This window comes from Nicotiana tabacum, chromosome 23, assembly GCF_000715075.1.
Source record: "Nicotiana tabacum cultivar K326 chromosome 23, ASM71507v2, whole genome shotgun sequence".
Classification (NCBI taxonomy): Eukaryota; Viridiplantae; Streptophyta; class Magnoliopsida; order Solanales; family Solanaceae; genus Nicotiana; species Nicotiana tabacum.
The window spans coordinates 141,093,776-141,102,888 of NC_134102.1; positions in this window are offsets into that span (position 1 = coordinate 141,093,776).

The following is a 9,113-nucleotide window of genomic DNA, read 5'->3' on the forward strand; positions in this document are numbered from 1 at the left end:
TCTCCTGCTTTATTTATTATATACCAGTGGACCTGACCTCGTCACTACTCTACCGAGGTTAGGCTTTGCACTTAATAGGTACTGTTGTGGTGTACTCATGCTACTATTCTACACATGTTTTGTGTGCAGATCCAGGTACTTTTTATCAGCCCCGCTACTAGCTCAGAGTGCTTGCTACTATACGGAGACTTCAAGGTACATATGCCACATCCGCAGACCTCGGAGTCCCCCTCTATTCTCTCCTATGTCATTTACCTTCCGTACTTCTTTTGTTAGACTCTGGTGTATAGAGATACTAGTTTCCTTCTGTAGCTTGTGACTTATGATGTTCCGAGTTTTGGGAAGACTGTGTATTATAGAGTATTGGTTATTGTACATGACGGGCGACATTCTTATTTGAGCTATTCCAATATGTGTAGTTTTCCCGTTTAGTCTAATATCGTGACATCTACGTGCTTTAACTTCTTATTTGAACTTTGTGAAGCATGCCTAGTTGAGTTCCTGCTTTTCCTTGTTCTTTGTTAGTGTTAACTGTAGAATTCTTGTTGTTAACTGTGGTATTTATCGGCTTGAGCTACGTGTTCACTTTTGAGACTACGAGGCGGTTCCTCGGGAGTTCTCCCTGCACATTTACTTTTGAGACTATGAGGCGGTTCCTCGGGAGTTCTCCCTGCACATTTACTTTTGAGACTACGAGGTGGTACCTCGGGAGTTCTCTCTGCTTATTTACTTTTGAGACTACGAGGCGGTACCTTGGGAGTTCTCCCTATATATTTACTTTTGAGACTACAAAGCTGTACCTCGGGAGTTCTCCCTACATATTTATTTTGGGACTACGAGACGGTATCTCGGGAGATCCCCTGTTGTATACCCCTGTGCGTTGTACTGTTATTTCACCGGGTTTTTTTCCTTTTATTAAATTCCAGTCTCTTATTATACTATTATATTCTCCTACTTTATTTATTGTATACCAGTGGACCTGACCTCGTCACTACTCTACGGAGGTTAGGCTTGGTACTTACTGCGTACCGTTGTGGTGTACTCATGCTACTCTTCTGCACATATTTTGTGTGCAGATCCAGGTACTTTTTATCAGCCCCGCTACTAGTAGAGAGTGCTTGCTACTGTACGGAGACTTCAAGGTACATTTGTCGCATCCGCAGACCTTGGAGTCCCCCTCTATTCTCTCTTATGGCATTTACCTTCCGTACTTCTTTTGTTAGACTCTGGTGTATAGAGATACTAGTTTCCTTCTGTAGCTTGTGACTTACGATGTTTCGGATTTTGGGAAGACTGTTTATTATAGAGTATTGGTTATTGTACATGCCGAGCGGCATTGTTACTAGTTATTCAGTTATCCACTACTGTTAGTTGCCAAGTTTTACTTTCGTATTATTATTTCCGCAATTGTTTAGGCTTACCTAGTCGTAGGGACTAGGTGCCGTCACGACGTTATACGGAGAGAGTTTGGGTCGTGACAAGTTGGTATCAGAGCTCTAGGTTCATAGGTGTCATGAGTCACAAGCCGGTTTATTAGAGTCTCGCAGATTGGTACAGAGACGTCTGTACTTATCTTCTGGAGGCTATGTAACTGTTAGGAATAATTTTACTTCTTTGATTCCTTGTCGTGCAAAATTTGTTGACATAAAAATTCTAAACTTCTGTGTTCTATTCTCTCACAGATGGTGAGGACACGTACAGGCGGATCTGATGACCAGGCACCCATACCCCTTGCTAGAGCCACGAGAGGCTGGGGCCAGGGTAGAGGCCGAGGATGACCATGCGGTGCATCCAGAGCACCTGCGCGCACTGCGACAGAGGAGCCCCTAGTAGCTCCAGCTGGAGCTCAAGCACCTGAGGTGCCTATTGCTGCACCATCTCTCCGGGAGACTCTAGCCCAATTTCTGAGCATGTTCAGAACCTTAGCTCAGGCTGGATTGATTCTACTTGCTCCTGTCATATCTCATGCCGGAGGAGGGGCACAGACTCCTGCATCCCGTACTCCTGAGCAGAAGGTCCAGGTTGACTAGGCCCTAGAGTTCATCCCTATGCAGCTGGTAGCTACGGTTTAGCATGAGACTAGGACAACTGCTTCTAAGGTGAAGCAACTCAGACTTGAGAGGTACAAGAAGTACCACCCACCTATCTTCGGCGGATTAGCTACAGATGATGCTCAGGATTTTCTGGAGGAGTGTCATCATATTCTCCGTACTATAGGCGTAGCGGAGACGAGTGGGTTTCTTTTACCACCTTCCAGCTTAGAGGAGCAACCTATCAGTGGTGGTGTGCTTATGAGTTGAGTAGTCCGGATGAGGCAGCTTCACTTACATGGGCTCAGTTCTCAGACATGTTTTTGAGAGAGTATGTCCCTGAAAGCCTCAGGGACTTATGGCACGCAGAGTTTGAGCAACTGTGCCAGGGTGCTATGACTGTGTTAGAGTATGCAGTCTGCTTCAGTGATTTGACCCGACATGTACCAGCTTGGTTGCCACAGTTCGAGAGAGGGTTCGATGGTTTATTGAGAGACTCCACCCCAGTATTCGGATTAGTATGGCCAGGGACATGGAGATTGATATTTCTAATCAGCAGGTTATGAGTATTACCAGGAGATTGGAGGGCATGCTTGCCCGAGATAGAGAGGAGAGGGAGGCTAAGAGGTCTCGACAATCTGGCACTTATAGTGGTACTCGTGCCCCAACTGCAGTTCGACATGGTAGGGGTTATGTGAGTCGCCCCGTTCATTCAGCTCTTCCAGCCGCTAGTGGTGTTCCAGCCCCTGCTAGGCCCCAGGAGCCTTATGCTTGGGGTGCCTCCTGCTCGGGGTGATTTTAGTGGCCAGTCTAGCAGACCTGGCCCGAGTCAGTCATAGCAGCCACGCCCTCCGAGGGTTGTTTTGAGTGTGGTGACACTCACCATATGGTGAGGGATTGCACCAGACTTAGGAGGGGTGCACCTCCGCAGACTTCTCAGCCACCACATGCTCCACCGGATCCTCAGGCTATGATTCCAGCACCAGCTACCGCCCCACCTACTCAGCCAGCTCGAGGTGGAGGTCAGGGAGGTTGAGGTCGCCCTAGAGGGGGAGGCCATGCCAGGTATTATGCTCTTCCATCTCGTACAGAGGCAGTTGCTTCCGACTCTGTCATTACAGGTATTGTTCCGGTCTGTCATAGAGATGTGTCGGTATTATTTGACCCAGGCTCTACATATTCCTATGTGTCCTCTTATTTCTCCCTGTATTTGGGTGTATCTCGGGATTTTTTGAGTTTCCCTAATTATGTGTCTACTTATGTGGGAGATTCTCTTATTGTGGGCCACGTGTATCGATCGTGTTTGATTGCTCTTAGTGATTTTGAGACCAGAGCCGATTTATTATTACTCAGCATGGTAGACTTTGATGTTATCTTAGGCATGGATTGGTTGTCGCCCCATTATGCTATTCTTGATTGTCACGCAAATACCGTGGCGCTGGCTATGCCAGGTTTACCGCGATTAGAGTGGAAAGGTACCTTAGAGTATACTCCTAGTCGAGTTATTTCATTTCTTAAAGCTCAGCGAATAGTTGAGAAGGGGTGTGATGCATATTTGGCCTATGTGAGAGATGTCAGTATTGATACCCATACAGTTGAGTCAGTTCTAGTAGTGAGGGACTTTCCAGATGTGTTTCCAGCTGATCTTCCGAGCATGCCGCCCGACAGATATATTGATTTTGGCATCCATTTGTTGTCGGGCACTCAGCCCATCTCTATTCCTCCATACCGTATGGCTCCTCCTGAATTGAAGGAGTTGAAGGAGCAGTTACAGGAGTTGCTTGATAAGGGCTTCATTCGGTCGAGTATGTCACCTTGGGGTGATCCTGTCTTATTTGTGAAGAAGAAGGATGGTTATATGCGGATGTGTATTGATTACCGCCAGTTGAACAAAGCTACAGTGAAAAACATGTATCCATTGCCTCGTATTGATGATTTATTTGATCAGTTACAGGGTGCCAGGGTGTTTTCCAAGATTGATTTACGTTACGGCTATCATCAGTTGAAGACTCGGGAGCTAGATATCCCGAAGACTACTTTCAGGACTCGATATGGTCACTACGAGTTCTTTGTGATGTCATTTGGGCTGACCAATACCCCAGCAGCTTTTATGCACTTGATGCACAGCGTGTTCCGGTCTTATCTTGACTCATTCGTCATTGTGTTTATTGACGACATTCTGGTGTACTCCCGGACACGGGAGGATCATGAGCAGCACCTGATGACTGTGCTTCAGACCCTGAGAGAAAAGAGGTTATATGCAAAATTTTCAAAGTGTGAGTTTTGGCTAGACTCAGTGGCATTCTTGGGTCATGTAGTATCGAGTGATAAGATCCAAGTGGATCCGAAGAAGGTGGAAGCAGTGCAAAGTTGGCCTAGACCGTCATCAGCTACGGAGATCCGGAGTTTTCTTGGTTTGGCGGGGTATTACTGTCATTTTGTAGAGGGATTCTCATCTATTGCAGCACCTATAACCAGGCTGGCCCAGAAGGGTGCTCCGTTCAGGTGGACAGAGGAATGTGAGGAGAGCTTCCAGAAGCTCAAGACAACTTTGACTACAGCCCCAGTATTAGTATTGCATACATGTTCAGGGTCTTATACTGTATATTGTGATGCATCACGTATCAGTCTTGGTGCGATGTTGATGCAGGACAGTAGGGTGATTGCCTACGCGTCCAGACAACTGAAGGTGCATGAAAAGAACTATCATGTCCATGACCTTGAGTTAGCAGCTATTTTTCATGCCTTGAAGATTTGGCGGCTCTATTTGTACGGTGTCCCTTATGAGATCTACACCGATCATTGGAGTTTGCAGCACCTGTTCAAGCAAAAGGATCTTAACTTGCGTCAGTGGAGGTGGTTGGAGCTACTAAAGGACTATGATATCACCATTTTGTACCCCCCGGGGAAGGCCAATATCGTGGCCGATGCTTTGAGTCGCCGGGAGGACAGTTTGGGGAGCTTAACCTATCTACCAGCAGCAGAGAGGCCATTGGCGTTGGATGTTCAGGCCTTATCCAGCCTTTGTGAGATTGGATATTTCTGAGCCGAGTCGAGTATTGGCTTGCGTGGTATCTCGGTCTTCTCTTTATGATCGTATCAGGGAGCGTCAGTATGATGACCCCCATCTACTTGTCCTTATGGACACGATCCAGCATGGTAATGCTAAGGAGGTCACCATTGGGATGATGGTGCATTGAGGATGCATGGCAGGTTATGTGTGCCCAATTTAGATGGTTTGCGAGAGCTGATTCTTCAGGAGGCTCACAGTTCGCAGTACTCCATTCATCCGGGTGTCGCGAAGATGTATCAGGACTTGAGGTAGTATTACTGGTAGAGGAGGATGAAGAAAGACATAGTGGAGTATGTGGCTCGCTGTCTAAATTGCCAGCAGGTGAAATACAAGCATCATCGGGCAGGTGGGTTGCTTAAGAAGTTAGAGATTCCGGAGTGGAAATGGGAGCGGATCACTATGGATTTCGTTATTGGACTCCCACAGACCCAGCAAAGGTTTGATGCAGTCTGGGTGATTGTGGATAGGCTAACCAAGTTAGTTTATTTCATTCCTGTGATGACTACCTATTCTTCTGAGCAGTTAGCTCGAATTTATATCCGCGAGATTGTCAGGCTTCATGGCGTACCGGTATCTATCATCTCTGACCGAGGTACGCAATTTACATCAAGGTTCTAGAGGGTTGTACAGTAGGAGTTGGGTACTCGGGTTGAGTTGAGCACAGCATTTCACCCTCAGACGGACGGACAATCCGAGTGCACTATTCAGATACTGGAGGATATGCTTCGCGCTTGTGTGATAGATTTTGGGGGTGCTTGGGATCAGTTCTTGCCACTTGTGGACTTTGCCTACAACAACAGTTATCAGTCGAGCATCCATATGGCACCGTATGAGGCTCTGTATGGTAGGCGATATCAATCTACAGTGGGTTGGTTCGAGCCGGGCGAGGCAAGATTACTGGGTACAGACTTGATTCAGGATGCCCTGGATAAGGTGAAGCTGATTCAGGATCGACTTCGCACATCCCAGTCCAGACAAAAGAGTTATATGGATCGGAAGGTTCGCGATATTGCATTCATGGTTGGAGAGTGGGTCTTGCTCCGGGTTTCACCTATGAAGGGCGTTATGAGGCTCGGAAAGAAGGGCAAGTTGAACTCGAGGTTCATTGGTCCCTTTGAAGTGTTGCGGCGAGTTGGGGAGGTTGCTTATGAGGTTGCCTTACCTCCCAGTCTAGCAGGAGTCCATCCAGTATTCCATGTTTCTATGCTCCGGAAGTATCACAGCGATCCGGCTCATGTGTTGGATTTTAGCTCAATCCAGTTGGACAAGGATCTATCTTATGCTGAGGAGCTAGTGGCTATTTTGGACAGGCATGTTCGAAAGCCGAGGTCAAAGAACATCGCTTCCATGAATGTTCAGTAGAGGGGTCAGCCGGTCGAGGAAGCGACTTGAAAGACTGAGTAGGATATGCGCAGCCGTTATCCTCATCTTTTCACCACTTCAAGTATGTCTCTATGCTCGTTCGGGGACGAACGATTGTTTTAAGAGGGGGAGGATATAATGACCCGGACGGTTATTTTGAGAGTAATAGCCCGGATCCCCTATTTACTATTTTCCCGTATCTTTTCTGCTTATGTGACGTGCTGGGAGGTCTTTATTTTGGTTTCAGAGTGATTTGGGACACTTAGTCCGTAAAATGGAAGCTTCAGTCTTAGAATTTTGAACATAGTTGAAACTGTGTGAAGACGACTCTAGAATAGAGTTTCGTCGGTTTTGTTAGCTCCGTTGGGTAATTTTGGACTTAGGGGCGTGTTCAGATTGTATTTTGGAGGTATGTAGCTGATTTAGGCTTGAAATGGCGAAAGTCTAATTTTTTGGAGATTTTAACCGGAAGTGGACATTTTGATATCGGGGTCGTATTCCGATTCCGGATGATGGAGTAGGTCCATAATGTTGAATATGACTTGTGTACAAAATTTTTGGTCAATCGGATGTGATTTGATAGGTTTCGGTATCGGTTGTAGAAGTTTGAAGTTTCAAAGTTCATTAAGTTTGAATTAGAGGGTGATTCATGTTTTTAGCATTTTTTGATGTGATTTGAGGGCTCTACTAAGTTCGTATAGTGTTTTAGGACTAGTTGGTATGTTTGGTTGAGGTCCCGGGGGCCTCGGGTGTGTTTCATATGCTTAATGGATTGAGTTTTGCACTTATACAATTGCTGAAGCTATCTGAGTCCTGGTGTTTTCGCACCTGCGGTGGGGAGTCCGCAGGTGTGGGATCGCAAGTGTGGAGAGGCAAGCGCAGAAGTGGAAAGGAGAGGAGCTACCTGGGGTTGCAGGTTCAAAGGAGGTGTCGCATCTGCGATGCCCGCAGAAGCGCTCAACGACCCGTATGAGCGGAAGAAGACCGCAGAAGCGGACATGGGTCCGCAGGTGTGCACACGCAGGTGCGACCCTTTGATTGCAGAAGCGGACGCTGAGTTTTTAAGCGGAATCTGCACCTGCGATGGGAATTCCACAGGTGCGGTGACGCAGGTGCGATTCTTGGCCCGCAGGTGCGAAATCGCTGGGCAGAAAAGGGCTAAGTGTGAGGGTTTAATTTCATTCTCCATTTTTGGACCTAGAGAGCTTGGATTGAGGCGACATTTCGAGAGATTTTCAGAGGAAGCTTGTGGGTAACGATTCTTAACTCTTTTATGGTTACTTCTCATTAATCTATAGTTGATTCCACCCATTAATTTAGGATTTGAGTTGGAAATTGGGTAAAAATGGTAGAAACTTCCTAGACTAAGTTTTTGAGATTTGGAAGGCGATTTGAGGTCGGATTTGAGAAATTCTTGTATGGTTGGACTAATGAGTGAATGGTGTTCGTATTCTATGACTTTTACCCGATTCTGAGATGTGGGCCCGGGGAGACGTTTTGGGGCAATTTTTTAATTTTTTGCTTTAGCTTTGATTTCATTGACTAGATTAGTTTCTTATAGTTATATTTCTGATATGTAATTGATTTTGGCTAGATTTGGGCCATTCAGAGTCAGATATTCATGGAAAAGTCATTGTTACCGATTGATTGAGCTAGTTTCGAGGTAAATGGCTTGCCTAACCTTGTGTGGGGGAAATTCCCTTAGGATTTGGTGCTGTTGTGATATGTGAGCGCCGTGTACGTAAGGTGATGAGTACGTACACAAGCTATATTGTTGTAAAACCCAATTTTTACTGAGTATCAAGCTGTTTTTCCTTTTAAATTGAGTTATATTGTTTTAATGAGTATTAGTCTGTTTCCATTCTTATTTGAGCTATTCCAATATGTGTAGTTATCCCGTTTAGTCTAATATCGCATGTATACGTGCTTTAACTGCTTATTTGAACTCTGTGAAGCATGCCTAGTTGATTTCCTACTTTTCTTTGTTCTTTGTCAGTCTTAACTGTAGAATTCTTGCTGTTAATTGTGGTATTTATCGGTTTGAGCTGTGTGTTTACTTTTGAGACTACAAGGCGGTTCCTCGGGAGTTATCCCTACACATTTACTTTTGATACTACGAGGCGGTTCCTCGTGAGTTCTCCCTGCATATTTACTTTTGAGACTACGAGGCGGTACCTCGGAAGTTCTCCATGCACATTTACTTTAGAGACTACAAGGCGGTACCTCGGGAGTTCTCCCTGTATATTTACTTTTGAGACTACGAGGCGGTATCTCGGGAGTTCTCCCTACATATTTATTTTGGGACTACGAGACGGTATCTCGGGAGATCCCCTGTTGTTTATCCCTGTGTGTTGTACTGTTATTTCACTATGTTTTTCCTTTTGTTAAATTCTAGTCTCTTATTATACTGTTATATTCTCCTGCTTTATTTATTATATACCAGTGGACCTGACCTCGTCACTACTCTACCGAGGTTAGGCTTGGCACTTAATAGGTACTGTTGTGGTATACTCATGCTACTATTCTGCACATATTTTGTGTGTAGATCCAGGTACTTTTTATCAGCCCCGCTACTAGCTGAGAGTGCTTGCTGCTATACGGAGACTTCAAGGTACATATGCCACATCCGCAGACCTCGGAGTCCCCCT